General features: G+C 44.9%; 1 protein-coding gene across 3 annotated transcripts in view; it reads right to left on the bottom strand.

Annotated features, from left to right (window-relative positions):
* The window catches only part of LOC125887559 (general transcription factor II-I repeat domain-containing protein 2-like), a 476,753-nt gene that overhangs the window by 310,872 nt on the left and 143,645 nt on the right, over positions 1-22,236 (bottom strand). Inside the window, exon 2 of one of the 3 annotated variants that reach the window (XM_049574504.1) lies at positions 8,172-8,409. The exons of the other annotated variants lie outside the window; for them this stretch is intronic. The gene's annotated coding sequence lies outside the window, so the exon portion shown is untranslated. Of the gene's footprint in view, positions 1-8,171; positions 8,410-22,236 lie in introns of those variants that run through there. 3 annotated transcript variants of the gene reach the window in all.

Below are 22,236 nucleotides of genomic sequence, written 5' to 3'. Positions count from 1 at the left end.
TGTAAATCTCAACAGTTTTAACATTCACATGTCACAAATAGCGCAACAGACTACACTTCTCAGCACTAAGCTTTTCTCTGTAACCAAACATATGAACACAGTGCAAAATAAAATATATTCTTGCTTCTAGCTTTTCTATGTATTTCAAAATTACATAAATCTCCCTGGTCAGACCAAATGAGCCTCGAACACTGCAATACTAAAATAGCTCCTCACACTTTACACACCTGCAGCAGTCAATAACACATCAATAACTCACAACATATCAAATTCAGCACAAGTATTAACTCTTTTTTTTTTTTTTTTTTTTTTTTTAAAACAGTGCTACAATATCAACATCTTTCTTCCACAGTTTATCAGTTGAACAATTCATTCTTGTTCTATGAGCCTCTCAAGAGGCTTCCTCTGTCTGGTAGACCTTCTGAGTGTGACAGTCACTGGGGGAGGTGAAGGAGGCTCACTGTGGTGCATAGCTGGTGTAACACCCTCTTGTTCAGACCCTGTATCCTCTGTCTGACTCTCAATGTCCTGAGTCTTTAACAGACTCCTCCTGTTTCTTCTTAACATTTGTCCATTCTCCGTTCTAACAACAAATGACCTGGGTCCTACTTCACTGAGGACTGTTGCTTTTCTGTCCCACATCTCAGGGCCTTCAATCCTCACAGCATCCTTTTCCTGCAGAGGTTCCAGATCCCTTGCCGTTTTGTCGTAGTTCATCTTTTGTCTGTGCTTGAGTCTCATCCTTTTGTCAGTCAGCTCGTCGTTGGTTTTGTTGTCATTGTTTGAATGCATGGAAGTGTGGTGCGCAGCTTACGACACATGAGCAGCTCAGCAGGGGATGCTCCACACTCCAAAGGTGTAGCCCGGTAGCTCAGTAAAGCCAAGTAAGGGTCAGCTTTACCCTCTCTTGCCTTTTTTAACAGTCTCTTTACAATCTGGACCCCCTTTTCCGCCTGTCCGTTTGCCTGTGGATACAAGGGACTGGAGGTGACATGTTTAAATCCATATTGCTTTGCAAACTCATGAAATTCACTACAGTCATACTGTGGACCGTTGTCACTGACTACACACTGTGGAATTCCATGTCTGGAGAAAAACCCTTTCATGTGTGTGATGACAGACTGTGCTGATGTACTGGAAAGCTGTGCAACTTCTGGGTAGTTAGAATAATAGTCAATCACCAGAAGATAGTCCTTGCCATGCAGATGAAATAAATCAGTGCCTACTTTTTGCCATGGTGCAGTGGGTAGCTCTGCAACAAGCATTGACTCCTTTGTTTGTTTGTAGTGAAGCTTGAGGCATGTTTCACATTTCTGTATCATTTCCTCTATGTCTTTGTTGATGCCTGGCCAATAAACCGTTTCTCTTGCTCTCCTTTTACATTTCTCCACTCCCAGATGTCCCTCATGGATGCGCTGAAGCATGTCTTGGCGCATGGATTGTGGGATGACAGTTCTGTTTTGTCTCAGCAGCAGTCCATTAGCTGTACACAAATCTGCGCGCACAGGGTAGAACCCTGGGCAGTCTCCTCTTGACCATCCATTTTGGATATGGTGGGTCACCTTTTGCAGCAGTAGATCTTTTGCCGTCTCCTGCACAATTTGCTGCAGCATGACATCTGATGTTGGGAGAGAAGCAGTGACCATGTTTACGTGTGTTTCAGCATCATCGGACACAGGGCTGACCAGCACATCACTGCTTGGTGCTGGTGCTCGTGACAAAGTGTCTGCCAGTACAATGTGTTTTCCTGGTGTGTAAATGAGGTCAAAGTCATAACGCTGCAACGCCATCATCATGCGCTGGATTCTGGGTGACATGTCATTGAGGTTCTTTTTTCTGATTGAGATAAGCGGTTTGTGGTCAGTCTCTGCTGTAAAGGTTGGCAGTCCGTACACATAACTGTGAAACTTTCCACACCCAAACACTAAGCCCAACGTCTCTTTTTCAATTTGAGCATAGCGTTGCTCAGTCTCTGTCATTGATCGAGACGCATATGCCACAGGCTGCCATTTATCTTCATGCATCTGGAGCAGTACGGCTCCCAAGCCATCTTTCGAGGCATCAGTGGAGATTTTTGTTGGTTTTGATGGATCAAAGAATGTGAGGACTGGCTCAGTGGTTACAGTTTCCTTTAATTTTTTCCACTCTTTCTCATGTCGTGCTGTCCACTCAAACACTGTGTTGTGCTGTAGCAACTCTCTGAGGCATGCTGTCTTGGCAGTAAGATTAGGGATGAACTTGCCCAGGAAGTTGATCATTCCCATGGCTCGCAAGACACCCTTTTTGTCAGTGGGGGCAGGCATGTCCAATATGGCTTGCACTTTTGACTGGTCAGGTTCCACCCCTTCACTTGTGACCTTGTCTCCCAAGAAGGTCATCTCTGTGACACTGAAGAGACACTTGTCCCTGTTTAGTTTTAGTCCACTTTTTTTTATTCTCTGTAAGAGTTTCTCCAGTCTCTTGTCATGTTGCTGTTGTGTTGTTCCCCAAACAACCAAGTCATCTATATAGACTCTGGTGCCTTCCAGGCCCTCTATTATGGACTCCATTGCTCTGTGGAAGATCTCTGGTGCTGATTTGATGCCAAATGGGAGCCTCAGGAAACAGTAACGTCCAAATGGCGTGTTAAAGGTGGTGTATTTGCTGCTTTCTGGGTCCAGCCTCAGCTGCCAGAACCCATGTGAAGCATCTAATTTGCTAAAAAACTTAGCACCTGCCATTTCACTCATTATCTCTTCTCGTTTTGGGATCTGATAATGCTCTCTTTTAATGTTTTCATTTAGATCTTTGGGATCAAGGCAGACTCTTATGGCACCTGTAGTCTTCTTCTTGACACATGTGATGGAGTTCACCCAGTCTGTGGGTTCTTCCACTCTCTCAATGACACCCATTTGAGTCATCCTTTGCAGCTCTTTTTTCAAGCCAGCTCTGAGTGGTGCTGGCACTCTCCTTGGGGCATGCACTACAGGCTTGGCATCGTCCTTGAGCTGAATTTCGTACGTGTAAGGTAATGTCCCATGTCCTTTGAAAACAGAAGGAAACTTCCACGATGTCTGTGGTTCCCTGGCACTGTTGGTGTTCCAGTCTTTTGTCTTGTTTGACTATTTTCATGCTGACTGTGTTTATCTGATAAATCCTCTTTACTAGACCTAGGTCCTCAGATGCTCTGTCTCCTAAGAGTGACTCATGTCCATTAGGCACAATGGTGAACAACAGGTTATGCTGTTTGCCTTTAGCTGTCACCTTCAGTCTGCATCCACCTTTTGTTTGTATTGGCTGATTAATATAAGCCTTCAGGGGTGTGACTTTTTCTTTAAATTTTCTAGGCTTCTGTGTCAGTGCCCTGAAATCTTCCTCACTGATCAAATTAGCTTTGGCCCCTGTGTCAATCTTAAATGTTACAATAGTCCCATTAACTAACAGTGGAGCAGTCCATTTATCTCCTGTTACTGAATTAACAGCCTGGCCTGTATCATCTGCTCTTGATGACGGTGTGTTAACATCTTCATCGTGTGACACCATCTTTATGAAAAATGTTTCACTCAAATCATCACTGTCATCTGTGTCTTCCTGCATTGTGTGCACACCCTGTCCCTTCTTCTTTGAGAGACACATTTTGGCATAATGATTTTGTCCCTTACATTTTGCACACATTTTTCCATAGGCAGGACATTGTCTAGGTCCGTGTTTCTCACCGCATCTCTTGCAGTTGAACATCTCTTTATCACTAGTTTTGTTCCGATTGTCGTTGTTTTTACTTTTGCTCCGTTGTTTTGCTTTCACCGACACGGTGTTCACTGCCTCGTTTTCTTGATATGCTGCTCCTTGCGCAGGCTCTCTGAAAGTCAGTACCTGTTGCCGTGCAAGCTCACTGGCGTGACATATTTTTATAGCACTGTCCAACGTGAGGTCTGTCTCCCTCAATAGTTTCTCCCGGAGCTTTTTCTCATTAGTCCCAAAAACTATTTGATCTCTAATCATAGAGTCTCTGAGATCGCCAAAATTACAGGACTGTGCTTTAATCTTAAGGTCGGTGAGAAAATTATCAAATGACTCACCCTGGTGCTGTAAGCGTGAGCGAAAGACGTACCTCTCGTACGTTTCATTTTTCTTTGACAGGCAGTGCTCATCAAATTTCTTCACGACCTCGTCAAACTTGCCTTTGTCGTCAGGTTGAGCAAACACAAACGTGTTGAAGACTTCTATTGCTTCTGGGCCGGCGACCGTGAGCAGCATGGCTATTTTTCTTTCCTCTGCTCGTTGATCCACTCCGACTGCCGCAATATACAGCTGGAAATGCTGTTTGAAAGTCCTCCAATTTGCATCCATGTTTCCAGTCAGTTTCAACGGACCTGGCGGTTTTACTGCATCCATCTTGTTGTGTTGCTTCTCTTTCTTTACCCGACTCCTGGTACCATGTAAAGTTCTTGTCTATACATTAATAAACATCATTTAGAACTTTATGCTAGCTTCAGCTAGCTGTTTATTTCTCTGCTCCCGCTGGATAACTCCCACGTAACTTCAACACTTCCTGTTACAACATTTTACTTTATATGTGGCCTCCTGAGGGCGGCACGGTGGTGTGGTGGTCAGCACTCTCGCCTCACAGCAAGAGGGTTGCCGGTTCGATCCCGGGCGTGGGAGCCCTTCTGTGCGGAGTTTGCACGTTCTCCCCGTGTCAGCGTGGGTTCTCTCCGGGCACTCCGGCTTCCTCCCACAGTCCAAAGACATGCAGATTGGGGACTAGGTTAATTGGTAACTCTAAATTGTCCATAGGTGTGAATGTGAGCGTGAATGGTTGTCTATGTGTCAGCCCTGCGATAGTCTGGCGACCTGTCCAGGGTGTACCCTGCCTCTCGCCCAACGTCAGCTGGGATAGGCTCCAGCCCCCCCGTGACCCTCAAGAGGATGAAGTGGTTAGAAGATGAATGAATGAATGAATGAATGAATGAATGTGGCCTCCTGATGACATACTGCCACCTACTGGTGACACCTTTGTTAGCACTTATCATTACAGTTAGTGAGTCCTGTTGATATTTGAAATGTTTAAGATGAGTCTGATGACACAGAAACAGTAAAACTTTGCTGTATAAAGTGCATGAAGACTATATTGTGTAAAGGCATAAGCAAACAACCAGAGACAGCTAGGCTGTATAAATACTTTCCTGCACGTTCCCTATGAATTGAGATCAAGTAACAGCATCAGAAAACAAATTAATCAAAACAATTAAATGACAGAATTTACAAAAAACAAGTAGTCTTTAGGAATCTTTTGTTCTTCGTTGAGCTGAGCCCACCAGCACCATTGTACAAGGGCAAAACTCGTGCTGTGTTTTTGCTCAGCACTTCACATGCTAAAGGTCTAACACACTGGAGGCTTAAGGTCTACCAATGTCACTTCATTCTCCACAAACTATCAACAGTCTCACTTATTCAAGTTGTCTTTTTTAATAGGTGTTAATCAAATCAAATCAAACTTCATTCATATTGCACCTTTCATTCAATCACAGCCCAAAGTGCTTTACAGAGCAAGATTAAAACAGCACAGAAAAAAATAACAAGTAAACAACCAAAAGCTGCAAGCCCTCAAAAAAGAAAACAAATAAATAAAATTAATAATTTGCAGCCCTGACTGGTGTCTGTCTTGAAAATAAAAAAAGAACAAGTAAAGAAAAAATAAACAACAACCCCCCTGTTTGTCTTTATTTGACCTGGCCCTGAACCTGTCTTGCACCGTGCTCAGTGACGTCACTGTGGAAAAGGGGGATGGGACGAGTAATCTGTGGCAGGTAGTAGTGACTGACAGACAACAAGAGGTCATAATTTGTCAAATTATTGGGTTATCATCATGAAAAGACTGTCTAAGCCCTCAGGTGTGACATACAGAAAGTGTAGAAAAGAGGAGGTGGAAAAGAGGTCCCAGTATAGAGGTATATTGTCTTTTATCCACCTTATTCCTGAGGGCACTACTGTAGAAATGATTACGTGTGCTACTTCGTGTGAGATAGCAGAAGTAGCAGTAAGCTAGTGTGTCCCATAGACTGTCTGTGGTTAGTCCTGGTGGCTAACTCCCAAAGCTGGTTCTCTTCGAAAGTATCTTGCCTTCAGTTTAGCAAATACTAATTTATTTTTAAAAGCTTTAACATACACCAACTTGGTGCTCCTGGAAACATCTTCATTGATGTTACCTGGAGTCATTTGGTGTTAAGGGTCTTTCAAAAATCAGACACCCCCTCCCAGGCGACCCAGTCAGGGTTGATCAAGCCCCGACTTGTGTCCAGGTATCTCTACCCCACCCACAGCTCTCCTCTCCTGATCCACAGCCACCTCTGCTGCCTCGGTGGCCAACTTGATGGCTCTTCTCCTACTGGCTGCTGTGACGCCCAGCATCTTGTAGACTCTACAGAGGGACTGGCCCACGAACCCTCTGCATCCCACCTCGATAGGCTCATACCTTACTCTTGTACAGTAGGTGGCAGTATGCACCTTTAAATTGCTTGCAATCCGCCAATAAACCGAGAGAAGAAGAAAAAAAAAAAGCTGTGTAAGCTGTCGTTCCGATTGAGACTGGCCAACAGAGACATTACTTACAGCTTTCAGTTTAGCTTCTTATATGCTTCCTTTAGGTAACATCATTGGAAATCACTGTAAATTTCCATTGTTATGCGGATGACACACAGTTGTACTTATGGATGAAACCAGAAGAAAGTAATCAGTTAACTAAACTTCATAATTGTCTTAAAGACATAAAACCTGGATGAGCTCCAATTTCCTGATGTTAAATTCAGACAAAACTGAAGTTATTGTTCTTGGCCCGAAACAACTCAGAGACTCTTTATCTGATGACATAGTTTCTCTAGATGGCATTGCTCTGGCCTCTAGCACTACCGTAAGAAACCTCTGAGTAATATTTGATCAAGATTTGTCTTTTAATTCTCATTTAAAACAAACCTCACAAACTGCATTTTTTTTTCATCTGCGTAATATTGCGAAAATTAGGCCTATCCTGACCCGAAAAGATGCAGAAAAATTGGTCCACGCTTTTGTTACCTCTAGGCTGGATTACTACAATTCCCTATCATCAGGTAGCTCTAATAAGTCTTTAAAAAGTCTGTACTGCAATGTACTGATTTACTGTAGTGTTTATACTGTACCTTTAAGTTGACCTTTAAAGATATATGTTGAAGCAATGTACTCTGTGCACTGACAAGTCACACACTGGTTTATTATTTTATGTATTCCTATGACACACATACACTCATTGAACACTTAAGCATTGTGGTGGAGAAGTGCCTAGGATTCACTGTGCATCATTTTTTTAAAAATAGCATGAGAATGGGCTCAGAAATATTGGTGGAAAATTAGGGGAATTCTAGCTTGGCCTGATATGACTCTGGTAATAGGAGGCGGTCCTAGACTGCCCAGAAAAGCATTACACAGTGAAATTGGCTCCAAGGGCGAAAAGGAGAGCGGAGATACTATTATGTACCAATGCAAGTAAATAGGCGGGCTTCAGGGAAAGAACGGAGAAACCGTGACACCGTGATGTTCAGCCCAAGTGGGTAGGATGAAAGAAAAAAGTGGAGACTAAGCAGAAATGTGACACCATTATGTTCAGCCCCAAGTGGGTAGGGTCAAAGAAAAAGACGACTCAGCAGAAATCTTCACAATAAAAGCAAGTGCACAGACAAAGAAATTCCAGTCTTGCTCTGGAGCATGACTCATTGAGTTGATGTGCTGATGCCTACGTGCACATTAAACTCTGTTGTACCCGATTCTATGTGTCTCCAGTGATTTTTTGACCTTTGAGTATTTGAGTTTTTGATATTTAATAGAAAACAAAGAAAGTTTGTTCGAGAAGATGGGAACGAGGTCGCGAGCTTTCTGACCCAGCTCCAGACCTTTAAATTCATGTTTCTACAAGTCTCCAGCTAATTCAGAACCCAGCGTCACATGTACTACCAGGAACTAAGAAATGAGATCATATTTCTCCTGTTTTAGCTTCTCTGCACTGGCTCCCTGTAAAATCCAGAATTGAATTTAAAATCCTACTGTTAACTTAAAAAACTTTAAATGGTCAGGCTCCGTCATATCTTAGAGAGCTCATAGTACCATATTATCCCACCAGAACACTGCGCTCTGAGAATGCAGGGTTACTTGTGGTCCCTAAAGTCTCCAAAAGTAGATCAGGAGCCAGAGCCTTCAGCTATCAGGCTCCTCTCCTGTGGAATCATCTTCCTGTTACGGTCCGGGAGGCAGACACCGTCTCCACATTTAAGACTAGACTTAAGACTTTCCTCTTTGATAAAGCTTATAGTTAGGGCTGGCTCAGGCTTGCCTTGTACCAGCCCCTAGTTAGGCTGACTTAGGCCTAGTCTGCCGGAGGACCCCCTATAATACACCGGGCACCTTCTCTCCTTCTCTCTCTCTCTCTCTCTCTCATATTCTATTACTGCATCTTGCTAACTCAGCCATTCTGGATGTCACTAACTCGGCTTCTTCTCCGGAGCCTTTGTGCTCCACTGTCTCTTAGGTTAACTCATATCGCAGCGGTGCCTGGACAGCGTGACGTGTGTGGTTGTGCTGCTGCCGTGGTCCTGCCAGATGCCTCCTGCTGCTGCTGTGATCATTACTACTGTTATTATACACATATGATTATTGCCACATATGAATACTGTCAGATATTAATATATACTTTCAACATATTGTACCACAATAGCCGGAATTATAATATTTTTACTTTCATTAATGTTGTTGTAAGCTATTATCATTACCGTCTGTCCTGCATCTCTCTCTGTCTCTCTTTCTGTCTCATGATGTCATATGGCTTACTGTTAATTTATTATATTAAAGTTTTTTTGGGGGGACCTTTTCCTTATCCACTGTGAGGGTCCTAAGGACAGAGGGATGTCATATACTTTAAAGCCCTGTGAGGCAAATTGTGATTTGTGATATTGGGCTTTATAAATAAAACTGATTGATTGATTGATTGATTGATTGATTGATTGATTGATCGATTGATTGACCTGTTGTCTGTTGTCTTCCTGGTCCGGTGTCTGCCCAAAAGAGTCCTCAGAGGAAGCGGACACCAGATAAAGGTTCTGGGAGAGTAACAGAAAGAGGGAGGTTGTAGGAGGGGTGTTTGGTGTTTGGTATTTAGTTGTAAATATTGTAGATATTTATTTGTAATATTAGATAGGTTATTTTCGTAATTTGTAAATATCTTCCATATATATTATAGGTGTGTAAACGGTTAAAATAATCTTTAATGTAGTTGTTGTTTATGTTTATCCCTGTTAGTATAGTCCCGATCACGTGATCACTACCTTGTCTATATAAACAGCCATTTTGTGTTTGAATGTTGTTGGTGTCAGTTGTATTGAAATATGAGTAAATACAGAAGGCTTCTTTACTGCATTTTTGCCTGTCACCTCACTTTATTTGGTAGAACGCCTCGACTGCTTGGCCAGTCTGATGACAGCATGCATGATCTGATGTGAATTCTGCTACAGAAGAGACTTGATCACACTAAAATTAGGTGGGGAAAAAATTGGATATATTGATATCGTTATTGGTTATCGGCCAAATGAGTTGTTGTATATGACCGGACCTAAAATACAAACTTGAGGGATCCCACAGGTTGTATCTGTTTTCTCTGAAAGTAAAGTTATACTATGCAGGGGCCTATTGCACAAAACTAGGATAAGGGATTAAGCCGGGATATCTTGGTTATCCTGGCTCAACTTATCCGTGATCCGGTTGCACAAAAGCGGGATAGTGGAAAGCGGGATATGTTATGACATAAGTTACCATGGAGATTTATTCTGTGGAGCTAGCCTGCTCCAGACCAGGCTAAGTTCCAGGATCTATTTAATCTCATCCCTTATCTCAGTCAGCAGTCACCACAAACGTCACCAATAGTTATTCCACTGCCCACTGCACATTGTTATTAAATTCAACCAGACCCACTGTCACTATTTAAACATTTGTGATCATTAATTGCAATCATTTTAGATAAATGATGATTTTAGATGATTTTGCAATCATTAGATAATTTACAGTTTCCCATAGACTATATATAAAATACACATCCCATATAAATATAAATACACATCAAAGAGTAACATGATGTTCCTTTATTGAATAAGGATAAATCAAAGCAAGTAAACCATCAGCTCCTTTCAAAACTGAAGTCACACAGTGACTCTACAAGATAGAAAGCACGGATTTAATTTAACACATATTGGTCCCTGACCAGCTGACCACTGTCGTCATCAGGGAAGATGGCAGAATTGTCCCAGTCCATGTGTGATGGCACTCTGGGGGCCCTCTCCTTCCTCAGGCAGGCCACATTGTGGAGATCAGCACAGGCCACAGTGATGTCACATGCCCTCAAAGGGCTGACCCTTAAGTGGTGAAGACAGTGAAAGCGTGCCTTCAGGAAGCCAAAGGTCATTTCGATCCTGGCCCTTGTCCTGGCATGGGCATGATTATAGGCCTGCTGTGCTTCCTGAGGGTCTGTGTATGGTGTGAGGAGAAAAGGCTGGCAGGCATACCCCCTGTCCCCCAGCAACACACCAGAGAATTCACCTGTCAATACAAAATCTTATCATCACAACCTCATAAATAGAGTGACATTGTTGACACAGCCACGATGTGGATTGGTGTTGGGTGCTGCCAGAAACTGCAAGGCAAACCAAAGTCAGATAGTCCAAATGGATTCGATATGAATGTGGTTATGTCCTATGTAGAGATGGAAGAATGTACCTTGTATGAAGCGGGTGGCATCTTGGGAGGGACATATGTTTGTGTCTGTCCCCCCAGGGATCCCCTCCAACACAGGCCTGCCTTTGTTTTGTGCCAAGGCTATGTCCTCTGCTGGGGTGAGGTCAGCTGATGGTGACCCACTGCCCGTGCCTTGCTTGTGGGTTTTGTTTTTTTTTTTTGACTGCTAAAACATAACAGACAATGTGTGAGCTGGCACCTTCTGGGTACAATGTACACTTGTGCATTGTTAAGTATTAGTCAGGGCACTTACCATTCTACAGGATGTTCTTGTATTTAATCTTGACTTGCTGCCATGTCCGTTTTGGCCCAGTCATGTTTAATCTATACACACACAATATATATATATATATTAAACTATTTCAACTGTTCTTGTTCTTGTTCTTGTACATTTTGCCAATAAGCCTAATATGCAATGGGGGTTGAATAATTTTGATTGCAACTGTATATATATACATATATATGTGATCAATCAGCATACACACGCACGCATGCACGCACACACACAAACACACACATACACACACACACACACACTTGCATATATATAATAATACAGCAGAGGAGCGTGGAGCATGAGGAGCAAACATAAGCAACTTTATTCATCCCAAAGGGAAATTCAATTAAGTCATTGAGCTCATCTATTTATCAAAGAGTTATACAGTTGTTTTGGATTCGTTGAACCCAGCTCAGTCATTTATCCTGGATGTCTGAATCCTACTTTTGTGCAACAAGGCCCAGGGATTGTTGGTTATTGTTTGTAAACAACATTCTAACCTGCCCCCTCCCCCTATACTGTTTATACATACACTGCAACCTACTGGAAGTTTACATTTGTTGTAATGGAAAAGGTTATACTTTAGCGAGCAAACTAAGCTAACAGCGGGCACCTACCCGTCCAACAAAAAACAGGCCAACTCTGCATCACTCTAGATCCTCATCATCTCCTTCAATGCTCACCAGCGAAAATGAAAGCCAACCCCAGTTTCACTCTTGTTTTGGAAAAAGCTTTGTCTGCCTAGCATTTTACCTCACTATATTTGCGTTCTTTTGGCACTGTCTCCGCAATTTCCGTAGATTCCTCTTGGATGCGTGTTGCTCCTACCTTTTGATAAAGACAAATACACCACCACACACTACAAGCGGGTCATAAGTAATGATTGAGAGGGATTGCTTCTGTGTGAGTTTACACATTGTTGTGTTTTTTACCAAAATCCTGCATAGTATGCCTTTAAATTCACTCAACACAGGAAATATCCAAAAAAAAAACCCTGGCTGTTGTTGAATGAATATTCACTGATAACCAGTGGGTTCCTATAATTGAACATACATGGATTTATGTGGAAAAGGCATTAGCGTAACAAAGCATGACAGTGGCTCAATCTCAGTTGATGGCTGATGTGTTAAATGCGGGTCAGATGATGAACAGTGAGTCACGAGATAGGTCACTGGTGATGAAAATATTGACCTCGCCTCTGGGCTGTAACTATTGATCCTGATGTGATTGTCCTGACAGAGGGAGGCCTACACACAAAGATCTTACATTAAGCTTCTAATTCTTCATGTCTTTTGAGTTGTAATAGATTATATTTTATGAGGTCTAATTTTAGAATTAAAAAATTATGATTTTTTTTGGTTAGGTTTAGTCAGTTTCTTCACCAGCATTAAGAGGTTTAATGGTAATTAATTGTAACTGCTTGTTGCAATTAATACCCTTTTCAACTGTTATACATCAGTAGGCTATAAGAAGCCATTACTCTGTTTCCAGGTTTCCAGACAAAATCTGACACTGAAATCAATGCCTAACCCCCTGTGAATTTTGAAGCTTTTCTATGTCTTCAAAAAGGTGGTTGCTAACAAGTGGTTAAATTAGACTACAGAACATCATCAAACAGAACATTTGGTTACATTGTAATCTTGGTTCTCTGAGTGAGGAGATTATCTCCCCACCCACTGGTTATATCATAACTATGGGAATTATTCCCACCTGGGACAATCGATGTGGAAAATTCATAATCTTTACAATCTTGACTTCTTGACAATGTGCAAGGTGGGGCTATAAAAAAAAAATATTGTGACGGTTTGACTTGAGAGATTGGTTTTTAAGGGGTGCCAGTCAGGCATCCCTCCTGACATTTAGGATTGTTATTGTTTGTTTGTTTCTTTGTTTCAGTCAAACACAAACACCAGGACACACACTCAAAATATGCACCCTCAACATTGAATAAATAAATAAATAACCCAGCATGAAACAAGAACACAATATGATCATAGGAAACACACAAACACAATATTTCATTGCACATCCAGTGTATTCAGAAATTCTCCACCATTGTGGAACATTCAGAGTTCATGCAGAATTAATTCACAGTTCATCTCCAGTGCCCAAAAAACAAAATAGAAGAAAAAAACAGAATACTCCAGTTCAGGTTTTCCTGAAGACCTCAGCACTCCAGGGGTAAACCCGGTGCCTACAGGAAACACAACCAAACAACCTCAGTTTGGAGGGCCATTTGAGCAATACACCAACACAGTGTGAAAAACACATTTTAACAAGATACACAGTACAAAACAAAAGCATTACTTTTAAGTCAACACAAAATCATTCACTCATGGTCATTAGTCACATCAGTCAGTACGGAATCCGTTCCGGATTTTCCTTCTGTTGGTGCCTTTACACTGACTCCGCAGATGGTGATGTCAGCTGACAGCCGGATCGATATGGCGCTAGAGGTAGTGAGTCAATATTAAGTAGTGAGCAGCCTGATCATAGGATGATGGTTTGTCAGATGGTTTGTCAGACATAACCAGTAAGAAAAAGTCTCACCATGGGTTTCTTCCTCCTCCTGCATGGTTCAGTCTCCTGCTGCGTGCTGCTGCAGTGACTCCTCTCACAGAGTGCCAAGACTGAACACGGAAGCACATTACTTTGAATGAAGCCGTGAACCACAGACAAATCAGTGAGTAGTGGGTGTGTAAATAGGTGTGTCCAGGGGGGTACGTCGGGCACCTGGCTCACAGGCTGTCACAACATGCACCCACTGATTAACACTGATTGGAACGGGTACCGAGCGGTCTTGAGCCTGGGGAGATAATCTCTTCACTCAGAGAACCAAGGTTACAATGCAACCGAACGTTCTCTATCATATCGGGATTATCTCCTCACCCAGTAGCTATATCAGAACTATGGGAACCCTTTAAGACACATAGCAAGGGGCCCTAGGAGACAGAGCAGATGCAGGTCCACAAGCGGCCCCCTGGCATTCGAATGAGACAACCCCTCCACCAGAAAACAGAAAATACCCAATAGGTGTGTATATATGAAAAAATACCAATAAACTATAAACAAATGTACAACATTTTGTACATTCAACAGTCAGTGACACCGCCAGATGCTATGTGCCACTGTACCAATGCCCAGGCGCCAGATGCAACCATAAGCATGACCAACCCCGCCAGATACAGGGGTTGGGTGCAGGAAGACCGCTGATTTGGTCAGCCTGCTGCCAGGCCACTGACAATAATATACGACATCACCCTGGCTGGATAAGGCCCCAGCTCAGGACCATGGAATTACATTGCCTACTTTGTGGTGGCACTCAGCACACGCTCCCCAAAGGAGGTGCCAGTGGCCACATTCAGGCAGTAAAATCTGGCAAATGTGGATGGACTTGACCATGTAGCAGCTGCACAGACCTCGAAGAGGCTGGCATCCACCACAGTTACACCTCGTGTTGAGTGTGCCCAAGCACCTGCCGGTACTGGCATGCCAGCCCCTCTGTAAGCCTGCTGAATTGTCTCCATGACCCAATGAGACAGCCTAGCCTTCGACACTGACTGGCCCTGGCACTGGGCCTTAAAGCAGACAAAGAGTTGGTCTGTCTTTCTAAAAGCTGCAGTGCGCTGGACAGAGATTTGAGTCTTTTTGATCCTCACTACCCTCCTTGGAGGATCACTTCACTGAATGATTCAAATGAAAGTCTGTGAGTACTAGCTCTTATCCACTGACAGGGAGTGCAGTTCCCCCACTCTTTTGGCTGATGTCACTGCCAAGAAAAAGAACACTTGAAGAGACAGCCACTTAATGCTGAGTGACTCCAGAGGCTCAAAAGGTTCCTCCTGCAGGGCAGCCAACACCTGACCCAGGTCCCACAGTGGAATGGCTGGCCTCCTGGTGTGCAGTGAAAGCCTCTGTGCACCCTTCAGGAACTGAGAGATGAGGCTGCAGTCACCATCTGCATGACCATGCCTCTAAGAGTTGAAGGTGATTTTCCCGCCTCAAGTGGCCCCTGCAGGTACTGGAGCACCTCTGGGGCTGCACATGTCAGTGCATCGATGCGGTTAGTTGGCACCATGATGCAAAGAGCTCCCAGAAGTAAGAGTATGTAGCCCTCATAGTCCCAAGCCTAGCAGACCAGCCCTCTCAGGGGCCAGGCCCAAAGTTTGAGACCCTGTGGAAATGGATGGAGAGGACCCCCTCCGTCTGACTCAGAAGGTCCCACCGGATGGGGAGCTCCCATGGCCTCCCAGCCAGGAGAGACACCACCTCCAAGAACCATGTCATGTGGGGCCAGTTCGGGGCCACCAGGATCAACTGCACTTCCTCCTTCCCAACTCTCTGCAACGGGGGAAACGCATACAGCAGGCCTTGAGGCCACTGATGTGCCAAGGCACCGATGCCCAGGGGGGGAAAGTCCCACCCCATGGAAAAGAACAGTGGGCAATGGGCATTGTCCCTGGCTGTGAACAGGTCGGCCACTGCTCTGCCGAAGCGGTGACAGACCTCCCCGACCACCTCCAGGTGCAGCCTCCAGTCCCCTGGACTTGGGCCTCCCCTTGAGAGTAGGTCCACCCCCTGGTTCACCAATCCAAGCACGTGCATGGCCCTGAGGGTCAGGAACCATGTGCATGTCCAGGTCCATAGCCTGTGTGCTATTCTGCAGAGAAGCCCAGGCCCTCTTGCCTATTGACATATGCTGCTGCCACTGTGCTGTTGGTGCTTACCAGCACGTGACAGCCTTGCAGACTCAGGAGAAAATGCTGGAGGGCCAGGTGAATGGCTCTCGGTTCTAAAGCATTGATATGCTGGCCCTTCCAGTGGGCGCTCCAGACCCCACTGGTGCCCCTACCCTTGTGGAGTGTGCCCCACTCCTCTAGGGACTCATCTGTAGAAAGCACCTGGCGACACAGTACTGGACCAAGCATACACCCCCTCGAGATGTTGACTGGGTCCTACCACCACTTGAGGTCCGCACAAAGCTGCACTGCTGCTTGCAGTTGTTCCTGCAGACAGAGCCCCAGGCTGAAGAGATGCCTTTGGACTGGACGCATGTGTAGAAGAGCCAATTGTACCACTTGTACCGAGGCTGCCGTAAGACCCAAGAGGTGGAGATACAGCTGTCACGTGACCCTGGTACCCAGCCGAAAATGAGAGAGGCAGATCCTGATTGAAACCTACCTCTCCTGTGACAGCGTCACCAACACTGCTCTGGCATCCAGCCACATGCCCAAAAACTGGGTTGCCTGTGCAGGCTGGAGACTGCTTTTTTCTCTGTCTGTGCACATATTAGCCAAATAGTTCAGTATCCTTAGACCCTGCTGCTGCAGAGGCCCCAAGACTACATCCATGCACTTGGTGAAGGTGCAGGCTGCCAGTGAGATGCCGAAGGGGAGGACACAGAATTCAAAGGTTTTTCCCTCAAAGGCAAACCTGAGAAACCTCCTGTGGTCCTCCCAGATTGGGATTTGAAAATAGGCGTCCTTGAAGTAGACGGTTGCAAACCAGTTGCCTACCCGGACAGCCTGGTTGACCCTGGACACGGTCAACATTTTGCACTTCAGGGGCCTGAGGAACTTGTACAGCCCCCTGAGGTCTAAGATAGGCCTAAATAGTGGGAATAAAATCCTGCCTGCTGATCTTCTTCCTTAACTTCCCTGATAGCTGACTTCACCATGAGAGTGAAGATTTCCAAGCAAAGGACCTCCCTGTGCTGGTGGTCTGCAATAATAGAAAATGCAGCCACCCTCGTCAGAGGAGGAGCGCTTTGGAACTGTAAACGATACCCATGGGTGATTGTTGAAACAATGCAGGGGTCTGCCCCCAGAGTCTCCCATGCTGTCTGGGGGCAAGGGAAGGCTGTGGATGATGTCATGTGTGAGGCATGGGCTTGGGTGGCCCCTGGCCACTGCCACGTGTTTTTGCAGATACAAAATGCATAAATTAGCAAAACCGCTTATTTCTCTCTAATAAAGGGAGGAACATAGGGAATAAAAACTAATATTCCCTCTCCAAACTAGGCTACTAGTTGGGTGAGACATCAACAAAACCTGTGGGTTGTCTCTTTGTAAAAATGCATAACACAGTTTGACAGCAATTACTTACAAGGCAACGCTACAAGTACATAGTCCACTGCTGTAAAGGCAGATGTTAAAATCTACCTACTGACATTTTCTAGCCAGTCTAAAAAACAGCCAGTAACAGCAGTAGTCAATTCTGCAGGGAAAGAGAAATACATGAAGACCAGGATCACTACATCACAAAACCCTTTAGTAAGCCACCTATTTGCATGATCAGCATGAAGCTCAGGCGATATTTTGGTCAGGGCAGGGCAAGTTGGTTAGCCACCTGTCATGGCACTGCCTGAAGAAATGAATCAAAGCTCTACAGCTTATCACTCAACTTGGATCACCACAGCTGCACTCTTCAGGTGAAAAAACTAGGCTGTATGTGGCGGTGGTTCAGGGGAGCATCCAGTGTGGTGTGTACATTTAAACACAGGAACCGGCAGTCTGTTCTTGGCAATTTATTTGCTGTTACAAGAATGAGCAGAGTGGAACAAAGGGTGGTGGATGATTTCCTGCACAGAATAAACATGGAGGATAAGTCATGAAACATAAATTTCCACCTTCACACAGATGTTAACAATAAATCAAGGTCCATGAACTTATCTTACTTCACATTTATGCATCCACAATTTACCATTATAGAAAAGGAGGGTACTTCAGGTGACTTTCTTGGTCTGGTGGTTTTGGAGGGAAGGAGAGAAAAGGAAGGGCTGAGGTTCGAGGCGGGCTTATATCACCTCAGGAGGTGAGCGATTCCAACAGGGTGGAGTCGAGTCTCTTGTCATTTTTAACAGTCACCCCTTCAAATGGTACATTTGAATCTGATACAGAAATCACAAGTTAATCAGGGTCAGATTCAACTGATGGAAGAACTATGAGCCTGGTTACCGGTCTGGTGTAGGTCTTCCCCCCACATGTGACTTCGGCAGTACGGGTTCTTCCATCCTGGCTTGTTAAAGCACGTGCCACTTTACCAACTGGCCACATACCATGGGGTAGCTGGGGGTCCATCATCATTACCACAGCTCCCTCTGTCAGCTCTCCAGCATCTTTCTGCCATTTGCCACGCACCTGTAGGTTAGGCAGGTAGTTCCTGATGAAGCAGGACCAAAACTGGTCTGCCAATATCTGGCTGTGTCTCTATCTCCTCTTCCCCAGTAGATTGGTGTCTGCATACACAGCCTGGGGGAGAGATGCATCTCGCTGCCTCATGAGCAGTATACTGGGAGTTATCGGGTCTGGATCTGTGACATCAGAGGATACATAGCCAAGTGGTTTTGCATTCAACAAGCCTTCTATTTCTATTTCTATTTTCTATTTCTATTAACCCCCTAAGAAGTACTTCCTCAGGAACAGTATGGCTTCCTACAGTCACCCTGAGAGCAGCCTTAATTGATCTGATCTCCCTCTCCCACAGTCCTCCAAAATGAGGGGCATTAGGTGGATTGAAACAACAGTGTATTTGCTGTTGACTTAGCTGCTCTTTCAGGTGTGGGCTCATGGCCATGAATGCGTCCCTCAGCTCTTTGTCTCCACCTTTGAAGTTGGTCCCGCAGTCAGAAAGGAGCTCATAGGGACGTCCTCTGTGGGAAATGAAATGCCTGAGGGACATAAGGACTGTCAGAGTTGAGACTGGTCAATAGTTCTATATGGGTGCATCGGGTAGTCATGCATTTAAATAATATTCCCCATCGTTTCTCCACCCGGCGCCCGACTTTGACATGTAGGGGGCCGAAGCAGTCTACCCCTGTAGACCAAAAGGGAGGCTTCCATAGCCTCAGTCTGGAAGAAGGTAGGTCGGCCATCTTAGGACGGACAGGTTTACCATGCCATTTTCTACATCCATTGCATGCCTACTGATGCTTTTTTAATGGCTTGTCTACCTCGCAGGATCCAGTATGTCCGCCGGATCTCAGCGAACACTCGGTCAGGTCCTGGATGGAGGAGGCGCTCATCATAGTTTTGTATTAGAAGCAGTGTTAGTGGGTGTTTAGGATCAAGCACAATGGGCTGTAGGGTATCAGGTTCAAGGTCATCACTCTGTCTCAGTCTACCACCTACTCTTATGATATCAAGAGTCTTATCAAACTCTGGGGATAGAGGCAGAAGACGACTACATGTGGGGGTTTCCTTTCCGGATTTCAGAGCCTGGAATTCGTCTGGGAAACTCTGAGATTGTGCATGGGAGATCAGGGCAATTACAGCTTTACTTCTTAATGAGACAGGGGGTACAGAGTTACTGGTGGCAGTTTGCATTGTTTGGTTGTTGGCCTCAATTAGATCTGTCCAGGTTTTGTAGTGGTTCGGGTCAGGTAGGTCAAATGGCTTCGTGGTCTGTGTGAGGCCACAGAACAGGGGTTTTCTTAGCTCTGAGGTTATATCTTCGGCAGGGGCAGGACAAACTGGCCACTCACTAGAGGGGAGGTGAAGAAATATAGGTCCTGTGTGTCATTTAGGTCCTGTGTACTGTTTAGGGTTTTGAGTGGCTTACCTCTAGTGATGTCGTCTGCTGGATTCTGTTTTGTGTCCACATACCTCCATTCATCAGCTGAGGTTAGGTCGAGTATCTCTGCAATCCTGTTGGCAACAAAGGGCTTATAAATGCAGGACCAGAATGAAGCCAAGTTAGTACCACAGTGGAATGAGACCACAGCCAAGTTCTGGTAATGGACACTGTCAGTTCGGTTTTGATTAGTTTACTCAGCTGAGCTCCTGTTAGAGCTGCAGACAGTTCCAAGCGGGGTATGATCAGTTGCTTTAAAGGAGCTACACGTGATCTGGCCATAATGAACGAGATATTGGTCTCCCCCATCTGATTTGTGGTTCTTATGTATGCTACTGACCCATAAGCCCTCTCCGATGCATCACAGAAAATATGCAGCTCTCTGTCTGTTACCGTTAAGGAAAAAGAGGTGTGAGGATTACTGTCATACCACCTGGGGAAGGAGATGCGGGCCAACATCAGGAGTTCACTTTCCCACTCCTCCCAAGCACGTCGTAGGTCCCCTGTAGGTACTGGCTGATCCCATTGTTTGTTGTGGGACCATAACTGCTGGAGGAGGACTTTGGCCCTGGTGGTGAATGGGATAATGTATCCAAGGGGGTCATACTGTGAAGCCAACACTTTGTAGACGTTTCTCAGGGTTAGGGTCTGATAGTAAACGGGTCTATGTTTATGACCTAGGGTGTCTGAAAGACAGTGCCAACGCAGCCCCAGAGCACCCTCTACAGGATCAGTCTGGTTATGATTCAGCCAAAGCTCAGCGGTGTCTGATCTGGCAGCTGATGGTAGGTGATCAACAACAGATGGAAAGTTACTTTCCCACTGTCTGATTTCAAATCCACCTGAGGATAGCAGAGCACATATCTTGAGGAGGAGTTTCTTTGCTTGGTCAGGGCAGTGGGGGGATTTAAGGCAGTTGTCAACACAGAATGACTCAGAGACAGTCTCAACTACATCCTCATTACCCTCACGGTGAACCTGTACATGTTTTTGGACAGCGAAAATTGCGCAGCAGGGGCTGCATGTTGTTCCAAAGGGGAGCACTTGCCATTCATAAACAGTAGGGGTCTCTTTCCATTTCATATCACGCCACAGGAACCTGAGAATATTTTTGTCCTCAGGTAACAGCCTCACTTGGTGGAACATTCCTTTAATATCTCCACTCATAGCAACCCTGTGCTGGCGGAAGCGAAGCATGACTCCAAGCAGGGATGGGCCTAGAATGGGCCCAGGAAGGAGGTGGTCATTAAGGGCTTGGCCTTGGTATATAAAGGAACAGTTAAATACAACACAGTGTTTGTTATTGTGTTCCACTAAGTGGTGGGGGATATACCAGGATTCTTGGGTTGTGGTGATCTGCCCAGGGTTAGTTTCTGCAACATAATCAGCCTCCTTTAGTCTATTAATTTCTTTATTGTAGATTTCAGCCAGAGCAGGATTTTTCTCAAGTTTGCGCTCAGATCTGGGAAGGGGCATTACTGACTCAGCTGGGGCATACAGTGTAGGTGCATCTTTTTTTCTTAGCAGAGGGGTTGCATAGCGGTTAGTGCCATCTATAGTCACTCGTGTGGTTTTTGCATACAGGAAATCTATGGCCTCGTTATCTTGTTTCGAGCGGGTTATCATCTTGTCACTTCGAAAGGGGAGAGTATCAATCTGCCACAGTTTTTCTACATCATGCTTCAGTTCAGCATACTGGCTGGCTTGCAATGTGAATAAACACTGGGTAGAAAGGGATGACTCACCCAGCCAGGTAGGTCCCTGTAGAGCCCATCCAAGCCTTGTCCTCACTGCAGCAGGAGATCCTTTTGGGCCGTATTGGACTCGCTCTACTGATGTGATGAAGAAAGGGTTGTCCGATCCAATGAGGATGTGTGGCTGAACTTTCATGAAGGATCTCAGTGGAAGACCATGTAGATGGGAATAGCGCTGCTTTAATTTATCAATGGGATAACTCTGTTCAACGAACATTATGGTATCAGAGGTGAAAGCCCTGTCTATTGAATATTTTTTCTCAGGGCACGAGGCAGCAGATAGCTTTAGGTTTACAGTTCTTCCTTCAAGTATCTCAGTCTGTTGCCTCACTGTACTAGCTCAAGTTGCTCAGGCTCTCCTTCTAAACCTAAACATTTAGCTGCACCAGGTAATAACATTGTACGTTCAGATCCATCATCTAAGATGGCGTAGGTATCAAAGTTAGAAAAAGTTAGAAAGTCTCACTTTAACAACTTTAAGTAGGACTTTAGGTGACATGCTTTGTGGGGTTATGTACAATACTCTAGATGCCGCCTGAGTGGTATTCACTTCATGCAATACACCGAGGTGCTGGCCATTACATTTGGGACAAGGTTTCCTCAGGGTGCAATCTACAGCTTTGTGAGTCCTCCCACATCTCCAGCACCTGTTCTGGTCCTTCAGCCATTTTGTCACTCTGTCTGGACTTAAGGCCTTTAAAGTTTCACAGTTAGTCAGGTAGTGGGCAGTTGATTGACAATATGCACAGGGGAATCGCATCTGGGGCTGTGGTTGATGCCCAGATGCAATGTGTCCATGTTATGACTTCCTTTCAGCTCCATGAAGAATAGTTGCTGAGGGGGGCTTCA

The sequence above is a fragment of the Epinephelus fuscoguttatus genome, linkage group LG4 (assembly GCF_011397635.1).
Source record: "Epinephelus fuscoguttatus linkage group LG4, E.fuscoguttatus.final_Chr_v1".
Taxonomy (NCBI): Eukaryota; Metazoa; Chordata; class Actinopteri; order Perciformes; family Serranidae; genus Epinephelus; species Epinephelus fuscoguttatus.
This window is presented reverse-complemented; position numbering and strand designations above follow the sequence as displayed.